This window comes from Lissotriton vulgaris, chromosome 5 (genome assembly GCF_964263255.1).
Source record: "Lissotriton vulgaris chromosome 5, aLisVul1.2, whole genome shotgun sequence".
Lineage (NCBI taxonomy): Eukaryota > Metazoa > Chordata > Amphibia > Caudata > Salamandridae > Lissotriton > Lissotriton vulgaris.
Window position 1 is genome coordinate 121,360,724 of NC_141693.1, and position 14,482 is coordinate 121,375,205.

A 14,482-nucleotide genomic window follows, 5' to 3' on the forward strand; every position below is an offset into this window, starting at 1 on the left:
TGGAATTCCAGAAGGTTCTGAAGGCTCGGACATGATTTCCTTCTTGAAAACACAAGTTCTGCAGATCATCGGTCTCCCAAAATCAATGGATTTTAATATCCAAACAGCACACAGATTTGGGCCTCAGAGCGCATCCTCTCCCACCAAACCAAGAAGTATCTTCGCTTACTTCCTGCTATATTCAGACCTTATGGCAATCCTCAGTGCTGCCAAGCAACGCAAACAGATGCTCTGGTCCGGCCATAAAGTCTTTTTTAGTCAGGATGAATCTAAACCAACAGCCAGCAGACGCAAGGAATTCGTCGATCATAGACAATGGCTTTTGCCCGGCCAGTGCATTACGGTGAATAGTGCTTAAATCTTTCTAGCTCTTACTGACTTAGGAAAAAATCAGGACCTCCTTCCAGAATATTCTGGCTTTTATGGAATTTCTGGCTCTTCCAGAGTATCCTGGTTGTTTTCACCTTATCTCAGAGGTCCTGATCTGTGGTATCCTGTGACTCTACCCTCCTTTGCGTCTCCACCCACTTCTGAGCGATCTGTTGCAGTCTCCAAAACTGGCCCATAGCACCCTTGAATCATGGAGTCTGAGAAATTTGACTTCATCCTTGTGACACTGGACATGATCCCTGGAGAGGACAACCTCCAGAATTCCTGTGAAAGCATAGATGCAAGTTGCAAGCTCACTATGGCTAGAGTGGAACAGATTCCTTGCATTGTGTGACCCACGGGTCAACACTTCCTCTTGGTTAAGCATTTCTTCTGTGTGGGTTGAGGTATTATTAAAAAGTCCCACAAGAGGTTCTGTTAAGCAAGTTCACAGTCAATGATCTGAGTCATTACCTAATCTTTCATGCACACTTGGAGTGAGCGAATGCACTCATGGTCACCGGGGCTCATCTTGGTGGCCCCCACCTGCTTTTCTCTGCATCGGTCAGTAGCTGCTGAGCAAAGAACACACAGCCAGAGCAGTGGCAATGGGTACTCTGTATCCATCAGATGCAATCTTTGAGTACAGTGAAGTGAAGTGAAGTGAAGTGAAAAATCGCTTTTATTTGATTTGATTTAAATTAACAAAACAAGACCAAAAAAATCCAATACATAGAACCGGGGTTATGAATTTTTAACAAATATTTTGAAATATAGTGCTTAAAAGCATAAAGCCTCAACCTGGGCTATCTGGTTACGCTACACTGGGTCAAATCCAAAAGTTCAGGAGAAACCGAAATGGAGCGTGGGCCAGATACAGGGACCACCTTGTCCTGCTGCAAAGTACCTTGGTTGCACAGTTGACGGAGCAGAGATACATGGAGCAGGAGGCGATGATTTGGCAATGCCGTACAGGACTCGTAGGCGATACATCGTCACCAAATCTTGTTGTTTGTGTCCTCATCAAGCTGCGCAGCTGGCGATGCGATGTCAGTGAAGCGACAATGCAGCAGGGTCGAGGGAGATGTGTCGTTGCGACCGGCCCAACAATGGCTATGCATGGATTTTTTTACAGTTTCAGCACATTGCACTCACTTCCAAGGACCCAGGACTGGATTGGCCCCATTTGGGATGGCAACACTCTCACATGAAAGAAATGAGGTGCTGTTGAAGAGTGGAGTGAAATCCTTGATATCCCTTAAACTTCCAATAGGAGACAATCAGACAAGCCATTTGAGCAACCCTGGGTGCAAGTGGTGGAAAGATGAAGATCCAGTCCTTCTCACTCCCAGACAAGATGGCAGCAGGCTAGCACAGCAGAGCAGGAGTCCAGCAGAGTGGCAGTCCTTTCAGCAGCACAGCAGTCCTTCTTCGTGTACTGAGGTGGTGGTGTCAGATGTCCAATACTTATACCCAGTTGTGCCTTTGAAGTGGAGGAGACTTCAAAGAGAGGCCTTTGAAGTGCACAGTGTCCCTGCCCACGCTCCTGACTCACTGTGATGCTTGCTGCGTGCCTCACTGCGGATGCGGCAGGGGAGGAGCTCTTTCCGCATAAAAGCCGTCCTCCCTAGGCAGAAGATTGTTTTGCAGTCTAGTTGTTGCATCTGTAATCTTCTGAGATAGGGGCACTCACCTTTCTGATTCCTGGGCACTTCCACGTCACTAGATAGAACACTCCTGAGGCGGAAAGCCGGGAGCGAGAACCTTGCACGCTGCGAATGCTTTTTAAAATTTGTTTATTCTGACACTGAGCTCTGTTTTGACTTTTTAAACCTGCACTTACGTGATTAGAGGTTTCTTGTCCTTCGCTCCGCCGATTAGGTGCGGAGTCGCCACCTGCTTGTGAGCCTGCCGGTACACCCCATGCCCACCTCGCTGACAGGACGCTGGGGGCGGCTGCCTAGCCTTGTGACGCACTCTGCGTCAGTACAAAGGAAGCTTCCGGGGGGCAGGCGCCCCACTTAGAACACTCCTGAGGCGGAAAGCCGGGAGCGAGAACCTTGCACGCTGCAAATGCTTTTTAATATTTGTTTATTCTGACACTGAGCCCTGTTTTGACATTTTAAACCTGCACTTACCTGATTGGAGGTTTCTTGTCCTTCGCTCCGCCGATTTGGTGCGGAGTCGCCACCTGCTTGTGAGCCTGCCGGTACACCCCACGCCCACCTCGCTGACAGGACTCTGAGGGCGGCAGCCTAGCCTTGTGACGCGCTCTGTGTCAGTACAAAGAAAGGCGGCTATATCGCCACGCAGCGGACACGGGCAGCGGGCGCTCCTTAGGCCGAGCCCTGAAGAGCCCGGAGGCCATGATCCCTGCTCTATCACATCCTGAGGTATATTCCTTGAATAAAATTGCCTATTCTCCTACGGAGCTTCGAAACATACTGAAGTTAACATCTATTCAACAGGGTGACATGCTAGTCTGTCCACATAAATTCCCCGATTGCATGGAAGGTCCGGTAGCCTGTAGGAGCTGTGCCTTCCAAGGAAACCAATTCATCAGTCACGTCCCTCTAACTCGTCCCTTTAGGACTCCGCCGTCGGAGGGCCTATCCTACATCCTCTGCAATGTCCAATCTTTAGCCGGACATCCTTTGGAAATCTGGGACCTGATACACTCTCACGCCCCAGAGATATGTTTCCTGACGGAAACCTGGCTGAACCCCGCCAATCTGCCGATGATACATTTGGCTATCCTTGATGACTATAGACTTATCCAGTTGGACAGGGTGGGGAAAATCGTGGGGGGGGGGGGGCATTGCCATAGCTTTTAAAAAACACCTTAAAGTTGCATGGGTCGAAACATTCTCTGATAAAAATTTAGAGCTAGGCTTTTTTAAAGTTATTTTCTCACCGTCGGAAAGCTGGACTGGTGCCTTAGTCTATCGGCCCCCTGGAACTAGAACGGACTTCACATTTAGATTGGTAGATCTGATAGCTACTTAAGCCCTGGCTTCCAGCAAATTCTTATTATTGGGTGATTTTAACTTTCATGGCAAATTACACTCCTCCCCTGATGTGAACAAACTCTTCACAGACATGGAGCATCTGGGGCTCTCATAAAAAATTCAAGGATCTACCCATAATGGGGGGCACACTCTTGATCTACTGTTTACGAACATTGCTTCACATGTGTATGACGCACCATGGCCTCTCACGTGGTCGGACCACTTCATGATTACATTTGCGAGCCCACCTTGTTTGCCGACATCTATGGGACAGTCCATTGGTAGAGATCAACGGATTTTGCGGCCATGGAAAAATGTAATTTCCCAGGCATTTGAAGACGCTTTTTCCACAGGTATCCTGAAAATCTCTAACTGGATGACCAACAACTCTCTCCAGTTCAATCCTGGGAAGACGGAAGTCATGCTGCTGGGTAAGGCGGCGGCTATCTGGTCTAAGGATTGGTGGCCCTCACAGCTGGGTGCCCCTCCGGTACCTAAAGAGTGTGTTAACAATCTAGGTATTAAGATCAACCATTCTCTTTCAATGCAGGACCATGTAGCGGCTGTTGCTGGGTCTTGTTACTTCAGGTTAAGACTGCTGAGGAAGATCTTCCCTTTTATCCCATTAGAGCATCGCAGAACCTTGACTCAAGCTATGGTTATCAGCCGTTTGGATTACGGCAACGCCCTTTTAGCAGAAGTTGGGCTAACATCCCTTAAAAAATTACAGGTGATCCAAAATACAGCGGCCAGGCTGGCTTTGAGTATGCCTGCCAGATCCTCTTCGCTGCCACTACTGAGAAAGCTAAACTGGCTGCCTATAAAGCAAAGATCCATCTTTAAAGTCTGTTGTCTGACATCTGGGGCCCGATGTACGTAGGCAAATACCGGTCGGTAACGGACGAAAATCGGTAATTTCGGCCGTTACCGACCGGTATTTGGGAAATGAGATGTAGGTGACAAAAATTTACAGAATCGGCAAATATGAATCGGTAAAAATCCGATTCTATATTTACCGATTCCATATTTAGCGAATCGGTATTTACCTATTCCTTATTTACCGAGCCCTTATTTACCGAATCGGTAATTAAGAATCGGTAAAAAAGGCCCATCGAGATGTAGGAAAGGCCAAAAATACCGAATTACAAGAAATTCGGTATTTAAGAGTCGGTATTTACCATGGACTGAAAGCAGGTGGTAACCATGTGCAGGCTATAAAAAAGAGCCCAAAATGCAACAGTGTTGCAAGAATGGCGGCATTCTATGTGATTCTATGTGGAGGAATTAGTCTGTACGGAGATCACGCAGATTGTTAACCTTTCCTTGAGGACGGGCGTGGTCCCTACTGCTTGGAAACAGGCTAAGCTTCTACCTCTCCTAAAGAAACCAGGCCTAGACTGGACGGCCCCCGGGAATTATAGACCAATTTCCCTCTTACCGGCACGCACTAAAATCTGTGAGAAGGTGGCTTTCCGACAACTAGAGAGATTTGTTGAAGCTTCCAATGCCCTCCACCCGGCCCAATCGGGCTTCAGGGCTGCTTACAGCACCGAGACAGCCCTCTTGGAGATGAGCGAGGCCATTCGGGACTGTTTGGACGGGGGCGGCAGAGCGGTCCTAATTCTTTTGGACCTCTCTGCCGCGTTCGATACCGTCCCCCATGAGCTCCTTCTTAGCCGGATGGGGGATATAGGTATTGGAGGGGTGGTGTTAGACTGGCTGTCCTCCTTCTTGTCGGACAGGACCCAGCAGGTCTGGCTGCCTCCCTATGCCTCTGAGCCGGAACCTCTGCTTACAGGTGTCCCACAGGGTTCCACTCTCAGCCCCCTTCTGTTCAATGTCTATATTACACCTTTGATCTATCTAGCTGAACAGTTCGGGGCTAAGATTATTGGGTATGCAGACGATACCCAATTGCTGTTCACCTGGCCTGATGATAACCTGGATACCTCTATAGTCCATTTATGTTTGTCCTCGGTATTTCGCTGGTTGATGAAGGCCCAGTTGAAATGCAACGAGGACAAATCTGAGGTTCTCTTTTATGGTTCCTTTCCCCCCTCGTTTATGAGCACTCTTTGGCCCCCTGACATCCCAGGCCCGAAAGAGATGGGGAGACCCGCCAAAAACCTGGGCATTTGGTTTGACGAGGACTTAAGATTTAAACATCACATTAAAAAACTTACTGGCACCTGTTTTGCGACCCTAAAAATGCTTCGCAAATTCTTTCCCTTGCTTCCTAGAGAAGCAAAGGAGTCTGTTGCGCGAGCACTCATACTGTCCAGGCTGGACTATGCTAATGCATTGTTCAGTGGAATCCCCTCTTACCTGGTCAAACGCCTGCAAATCATCCAGAACGCGACAGTCCGTCTTTTATTTAACATTCCTAGATGGAAGAGCGTTCGTGCGGAGATGCGCACACTTCATTGGCTCCCGGTTGCACAGCGCATCCGGTTTAAGTCACTGGTTCTGGCGTTTCGTGCTATCCATGATCAAGGCCCCCAGTATCTGAGAAAAAGATTCATCAGCTACGTTCCCGCACGGACTCTGAGATCCTCCACTATGTTTCAACTATCCCTCCCCCGTTTCAAGCGTGCCAGACTTGGTGGTCAGTCGATTGCGGTGGTTGTGGCTCACGCCTGGAATGCTCTTCCTCTTCACCTGCGCTCCACACCCACTGTAGCCGCATTTAAAAAACTTTTGAAGACTTATTTGTTCAACAGCCCTATGTAAGAGTTCCTTACTTCTGTGACGGTCTGCTTTCTGCCTCTTTTATTTCCCCCGCGCCAGGATACTCCCCAGTAGCAGAGCGCGCTATAAAATGGTTTATAAATGGTTTATAATAATTGCGAGGCGACAAAGGCTTCAGGCAGCAGGAGAGAGGGTCTGCCTAAGGGAGGAGCAGATCTACAGACAGATGTTCATCATATTCCAACTGACTGAGCCTGAGATACTGCAGAGGTACAGGCTACACCCCAGAACCACCCTGGACTTAATTAGGGACCTCCACCCATACCTGGATCACCCAACGCCCAGGGCCCACGCCATCCCACCCCATGTGCAGGTGCTGTGTAGCCTACACCTGCTTGCCTCTGGGAGCTACCAGAGTGTGATTGCTGCAGTTGGTGGTGTATCCCAGAGCTGCCTGTCCCGTTTTTTCAGGAAGTTCCTGAATGCCATGACGCAGAGAATGGAAGATTACATCCAGTTCCCTGACACACCTGCGGAACTTGCAAAAACTAAATCTGACTTCTATGACTGGCACACTTCGCGCATGTGATAGGCTGCATAGATGGCACCCACATTCCACTATGCCCACCTGCAGCCACTGAACACATCTACAGAAATCGTAAGTCGACACACTCCATCAATGTGCAGGTGATATGCAATGCTGCCAACATCATCACTGACATAGTGGCCAAATTTCCAGGGAGCACGCACGACTCCTACATATTCCAGAACAGCGGAATATACACACGGCTTGTTGCTGGAGATTTTGGTGATGGATATCTGCTAGGTAGTTAAGTGTAACACCCCCTGATATGAATGGCAGATGTATGTGTCATGTGTTTGTAACTCATGGACCTCTCATTCTCTCCTAGGTGATAGTGCATATGCCCTGCGTTCCTTTGTGCTCACACCATACCTCAATCCAACTAACAGAGGTGAAAGGCATTACAGTGTGGCACACAGGTCAACTCGCAACGTAGTGGAGTGCACATTTGGACTCCTGAAGAGCAGGTTCAGCTGCCTCCACAAGAGTGGAGGAGCACGACAGTACACCCCCATCATGTGTTGCAAGATTATACTGACCTGTGCCATGTTGCACAATCTTGCCACCAAAGAAGGCACAGAGGTGGAGGTGACACATCACGAGGACATTGATGATGACCAAGAACATGTAGCCCCCAAGCAGCATGAGCAGCAGCGACAGATGGAACATTGAGACGGACAGAGATTACACCTCGATATTTCTAGGTAATGAATGACACACAGACAAGTATAGTGTTTGACAAGTGTAGTTTAATATTCACTACATCAGGATCAAAATAGAAAAGCCATTGTCCTTTAATGTCCATGTCCACGACTGCTTGTGCTCAGTTGCCGTGACTGTGAGCAGTCCTGTGAATTTCAGGCAATGTTCAATGCTTACGCCCACGCACTACATTGCGGGATTGACGTGACAGGGATTCCAAATCTTGGCTGGGGCCTGACTCAGCATTGCGGCACCTGACGCTCCTGCGCACCTCTGGAACAGGTGTGCTGGAGCCACTCCTGCTGGTGGACCCCTCTGTCTCCTCCACACCCGTGTCACCAGCATTGCCTGTTTGGGTTGTGAGCATCTGCTCCATCGCAGAGGTCACTCTTCCCATGCCCGTGTCAAGTCTGTGCAGCAGTGCACAATTACATCCTGCATGGATATTGAGCGGCGGCACAGTAGGTATGCGGATGTAGCAAATCTGTTCAGTGCCTTGGACTGCTGCCGCATATACTGCCGCTCCCTGCGACGCTCAAGTTGATCCCTGTCCAACTTATCAGACAGTACACCCATGTAGGTAGAGATGTCTGACATCCCCTTGGAAATTGCCTCCAAACTACAGGCAATGTGGCCTATTCCCTTGTCTATGTTTGTCACTTTGTTGTTCATGCTGCGCACCTGCCTATGCACAGCCATCAGTGCCTTGGCCTGCACGCGCTGTACTGTGACCATTGTGGCCTCCAGGCCACAGAATATGCTCCCACCTTCCTGCCCATCGCCAGCCTCACGTGCCCTCCTGCCAAGGACACTGGTGCGCGCAGCGCCAGCAGTAATCTGTGATCTGGCCTTGTCAGCCACAGGTGCAATTGTCTGATTTGCAACATCCTCATCCTCATCAGAGGTTTACAGGATCCTCTGAGGGGGCTCATCAGGCCTACTTAACCTTCCCTGCATGGACGACCTGGAAGTTGGTTTGGGTGTAAGCGGTGTGCTTTCCACCTCAGGATATCCAAACAATAGAGGTGATAGCGGGACAGGTGTTGAGGCTCGCTCTGGTGTTGAGGCTTCCTGGGTTGTGTTGTTGCCTCCTTCTACAGCGCTATGACCTGTGCTTTGTTTCTCCTTCTCACTTCTCTTTGTTGCTGTTGCCCTCTCCTCCCTTGCTGGTGCTGAACTGCGTGAAGACTCTCCTGTGGAATGAAATTGACATAGGGTCAATGTTGTTGTTCACTGTGTGTACCTGTTAAATACATACTTTACACACCTTTGCCCAGTGTACATTGTGTGTTTGGAGATGTGTGTGGCATGCCTTGCTGAGTCTTGTGGTGTATCCATTGCATGTATGTACTCATGACTACGTCTACCATGATGCATTGCTGGCCCCAAGTATGAGCAGTTCTGCAGTGTCATGATTCTACACAGTGGGGTACGGGTTCAGGGTAATGGTTGTGGATTAGGGTACATGCATCTTACCTTGTTTCTTTGATGCTCTGGCTGTACTGTCCAGGTCTCCAATCCCATGGATGCATTCTGGCTCCTGGGTTGTTTCAACAAGCTCCTCCATCTCAGACAGTTTTGGTGCTTACCTCCTGTCACACCAGCATCCTTTTTTTGGGCAGCAATCTTATTTTTGGTTATGATGCGCAGGTCATACCATCGCTTTTTAATGTCCTCGATCTCCCGGTGCGTCACACCAATGGCATTGACTTTGCCCTGTTTGCCAAGCCATATGTTCCTCTTCACAGACTCTGCAACATGCAGAGACTGTCTTCCAAATATTTGGTTGTAGTGACTTACAATTTCTTCTACACCCACCTGCAGTTCTGCTGGGCTGAACTTTATCTTTCTTTTGTGCTCCCCACCATCCTTTTGCCCTTCCTGAGACTCCATTCTGTAGCACTGCTTGGCTCTGGATGCTCAGCTCCTCTCACCTCAGCTCAATTGTTTGTTCAGTTGCTGTGCACCTGCATGGGTGTGGCCACTCCCAGGTACTGAGGAGTGGTGCTTCATTCTGATTGGTTGGATTCTCTGGGCCTTGGTTGTGGGGTGTGTAGGGTGTTCCTGATTGGTTGGCAGGCTCACATGTCGAATTTCAAACTGCCGTTTCGGTATTTTCCGAATCGGTATTTTCCGAATCTGTAAATTCCGAATCGGTAAATTCCGAATCGGTAAAACCCATTCATACCTATGGGCCTACCGAATTCAGATACCGAGTCATTCCGAATAGGTACATTTTACCGATTTTTTTACCTACATACCATTTTCCGATTCTGAAATACCGATTCGGTATGAGTCAGTATTTAAGAATTGGAAAATACAAATTACCTACATCTGGCCCCTGATGCCCTACAGGGTCAAGGCCCTAAATACTTGCAAAATAAGCTGGTAAAACATATCCCGAGCCGAACACTCAGATCTAGCAATTACTACTACATGTACCATGAATCAGACGTTACAGGTCAGGAGGTATGGCTTTCTCCTACCTGGCTCCTATCTCCTTGCGAGAAATTTCATCCTATCAAATGTTTAGGAAACACCTAAAAGCCTTCTTGTACTAAGGCTCCCTCCTCTCTGCTCTTTTTCCTTGGGTTGTGCTCTGAGTAAGCGCCGAGATGCCTCATGGTGAGTCGTTGCGCTATACAAGAGGGTATAACATAACAACATAACATAACATAACACGTCACGTTCTCCTCCAGCAAGGTTCCTGCCCTTCGGCTTTCCCTTCGGACATCTCAGCTTCCTCCTTGGCATTCCTTGCTCCTGCTCCGTTTGCATGGATTCCTGTGTAAAATCAATACAAACATAAAGGCAACTCTTTGCAGGATCAAAAGGCTACCAAGAAGTATGTGGTAATGTGCTCTGTGCAAATGCAATGCTGCTGCAGTTTATAAATATGCTTATACTTGTCTGGCATGTTCTTCTTGATTACAAAGCTTCTGCTTTTGCCACAGTGATATTCATTCTGAAAAAACAAGACAAAGGATAGAAAACGTCGGTTCACTGTTTCTGCCATGCTAAGAAACATGTATTAGAGATACAACAAGGCCCTACACATTTTTGGTGTTAGTTTTTGACTAAGTTTCCTTGGCTGCGGCAGGAGGGGTCGAAAGAAGGCCCCGGCAGCAGCACCACCGCAATCACCCTGATCAAATTGTCCGAATTCGACAAGTTTGAGCGGCAACTGAACAAAAATAAACAAGAACGTGAAAAGGAGAACCGTCACAGGAAACAAAGTCACAGTCGCTCTAGGAGCCGCGAGCGAAAACGTTGTAGCCGTAGTAGGGATAGGCATGGCAGAGACCGAAGATGTTGCAGCAGGTCTTCCAGGCATGAGAAGAAAAAGAAGATCCGCAAGTACTGGGATGTCCCACCTCCTGGGTTTGAAGACATCACACCAATGCAATATAAAGCCATGCAAGCCGCGGGTCAGATTCCAGCATCAGCTCTCCTTCCGACCAGGACCCCGGATGGACTGGCCGTGACCCCTACCCCTGCCAGTCGTCTGCAGCCAGATGACCAGGCAGGCCCATCCACTCGACGTTGGAAATATCCCATTCGGAATCACTGAGGAAGCCATGATGGATTTCTTCAATGCCCAGATGCGCCTTGGAGGTCTGACACAAGCCCCAGGAAACCTTGTGCTGGCTGTGCAAATAAACCAAGACAAAAACTTTGCTTTCCCGGAGTTACCCTCGGTGGGTGAAATGACACAGGCCATGGCATTTGATGGTATCATTTTCCAGAGTCAGTTTTTAAAGATCCGTCAACCACACGATTATAAGCCATTCCCTGGCATGTCTTAGAACCCTTTGGTATACGTACCAGGTGTGGTATCTACTGTGGTGAACCAATAGGCGTCCAACATTAACACTAGGCCTAGACAGGCATAATCAGAATAGCCTCGAGCCACCTATGCCCAAAATCAACAGCAGTGAGGCAACAGGAGGTACACCAAACTATATCAGGCAGGAATCCTATGAGCATGGAACCTAGTCACAGTAGCAGGGCATTCCAGGTGAACCTAGGGTAGCTCCCTGAGACCCAAAAACATGGTAAATACTTTTAAACACCATGGGCATCATGCATTCTAACAGGGGCCTACTTTCATTAACATATACCCCTGGAGTATCCCTGAAGGCCTAAGTAACCTTATACACAACCTCCGCCAACCTGCTATAAGGGTAACAGCATTGCATCGTGACAGGGGGGCAGGTAGGCCTTATCAGGGGGCAGAGACCCAAATTGGCTTCAAAACAACAAGCCCCCCATGTGGCAGATTATACTCTCACCACAACCGTTGCCACTGCTCACTGTCCAGCGGGGCAGTGTTGTAAGATTCAGTTAGCGCAGTCCCGTAGGAGCCCTCAAAACAACCTGGGACGGTGTAGTCCCTCTTCTGGGCACGAGGCTCAAAAATGCCTCAATCGCTGCAGCGACCCGCAACTGCGGCGTCACTGTTAGGCCCCAGGGCACTGTAGCCCTGTCCGTGGTGGGGCCCTGCAGGGGCTTCAAACCAAGTATGGCTCCAACAACAACACATGGACATCGGAGCCCACTTTGGACCAGCTGCCCACTGTCAGGTGGGGCAGCTGTACGACGTGTCACCCGGGCTTCCTGGTGCCCCTCCAGAGAGTCAAAAAAGTGATGCTCCAGCGGTGCAAAAATGCCACTGGGGCCTCGTAAATGATGCCCCAAGTGTTCAACCAATACACCCTCAGAAGATGTAATAATCACTTTTCATAAATATGACTGTACACCGGGGCTGTCATATAGACAAACCCAAAAAGAAAAAATCCTGACATTTGGAAGTGCATCTTTTCATTCACAACTAAGCACGCGCAGATTTATGCTTCATTCAATGAAGTTCCTGATATATTGTTTGTTGCTGTCGTGCAGCTGCCCGGTAGTACTGTAACAGCTTGGCTTAATCTGGTGCTCATGTAAAGCACACTAATCCCCTCTGGCCAAGTTTGCACTATATAAAACTTCCAAAAAATAATAATTAAAAAAAGCGTATTAGGATTTTATCCCAAGCAGGAAATTCCAACTTCAATGACTCAGTAGAAGCCAGTGGTGAGCAGTTGCACTCATTCCCACTCTGAACAAGTGGAACGGGCATCAGTACCCTAGACATTGGCACATAAGACTCCCAGGAAAGGCACCTGTGTGTGTCTCACATGCCACCTAGTTTCAATCTGTGATCTTGCCGAAGTTCCTGACAGACTGTGTGTCTTTGTCAGCTTACATACTACTGTCCACACAGGATCACTTGCAATTCTGCCCCTCAACAGCCCGTTTCACACCGGTCTCTGTAGGAGAGTAGGATCTGCTTACTATGGTGACCCCTACATTTTGCTGGTGTTTCATTGTTTCTCGACTTTAATCTGGCTGGGACCCTGCTAATCAGGACCCCAGCCTAGCTGCTTCCTCTCTAAAACGATTGCATGTACTTTAGGTACACTCCAGCTTGGTTACTGGGGTACCCATTTGAGTCCCTAGTATATGGTACCTTAGGTACCAAGGGCATAGGTACCCCAGAGGCCTACCAGGGGCTGAAGCATGTAGTGTGCCACCCCTGGGAAGCCTTCCAAAATGACACCACAGGACTGCTACTGCAGCCTGGGTACAGTGGTGCATGCACCCCTTACTAAGATATAGGCTACCTATGTCTACCTTTAATAACAGACACATATAAACCTATAAGTCCACCTATGGCAGGCCTTAACAATCCTGAAGGCAGAGGGCTTGGTTTTGTGTGAGAGGGTGCCCATGCATGAGCAGGACCCCTCTGCAGCTTTCGGAATCTATTCTCTCAGGCTGTTCTGGAATGCAGCCAGACCATATATACTCTAAAGTGCATTATAACCTCGCGGTAAATGCTAACTTTGGAATGGCTACATCAAAACATGTTGTGTTTGGTGTCAAACACGTTGGAATCCTACACCCCCCACACCCCCCAGTCCTGGCGGCGGGGGTAAAATCCCACCCTTCAAGAGGGAGAGACATGTACACACTGGTCTGACCGGTAACAGTTTAAAAGAACCTCAGCATCACTAAATGGATGCTGCAGCCACAGACATGAGTCTGACCTCCTGCTGCTGGACGAAACTCCAGCAGGGAAGGCCTGGACAATAGGTTTCCTGTCACAGGGAGGTGTAACCACCTCCCAGACAGGCTTTAGTGTATTGGGGCTGGGTGGGTGCATTCATAGAATGCTTTTCAGACAGTGCTGGGTGCACACTTGGTGTCCCTGTGCATATCCCCATTCAAATCGGTTGCAGGGGCACTCAGCCTCTGCTCTGGAACAAAACTGGACAAAGGGAAAGGTGTGTAACCCCCCCCTCCCTGGGTCCTCCCATAGGTGGGACCCTAGATTAAGTCCAACCCCTAAAACTCAGTATAAGTAAAGGAACACAGTCCTTAGGACTTTAGATTACACCTGGATGAAATGCTGAAACATATATCCTGGAACTTCAACATTCTACATCGGCTAGAAGACGGAACAATCTCCCTTGGGGTCAAGGAGTAACTCCCTTGTTCAAACAGGCACCAAAGAAGCATCTTGCCAGTCTGCATTTCCAAGGTTCTTCCCTTCGAGGGAACACTACTACCCTCTCTTGCGACTGTATTTCCAAGGCTCCCGTAGGATCCCGATGTATTTGGGACTCTCTGACCCTGCCCTCAGGCTAGGTTGCCCCCCCGCCGCTGCTGCCTGCTGCTGCCCACTGCCTGCCTCAGCGCTGATCCAGCGCTCGCTCTCTCCCCCTGCCGCTCCTCCAGCCCTCTCGCACTTTCCCACCGCTGCCTCCCTGCGGCCCGCCCCTCCAAGCCCATTTGCCGCCCCGCTCCCACCACCCAGCTGCTCCTCCCTCCCAGTTTCCCTCTTATGGAGACTGTGAAGCGGCCACGCGCAGCGCCGAAGAAGCGCCAAAGGCAAGCCCGTCTGTGCCCGTCTGTGCCTGGACCGCGCCCAGCGCCAGAACCCCTGGCCCTGCCAGCCCACCCGACGAACTTACGATGCCTCCACCCTCCACGCACTCAACGCCGGCCGGAACCCCGCCTGCCACCGAGCCACCCCGAAATGCACCCACGGACCCTTCACCTGCCAAGCCTGCAAATTTACCTGCCT

General features: G+C 49.4%; 1 pseudogene; it reads left to right on the forward strand.

The window, feature by feature from the left end:
• Window positions 1-580: 580 nt before the first annotated feature.
• Window positions 581-11,207, forward strand: LOC147710361 (splicing factor U2AF 65 kDa subunit pseudogene; annotated as a pseudogene).
• Window positions 11,208-14,482: the final 3,275 nt, after the last annotated feature.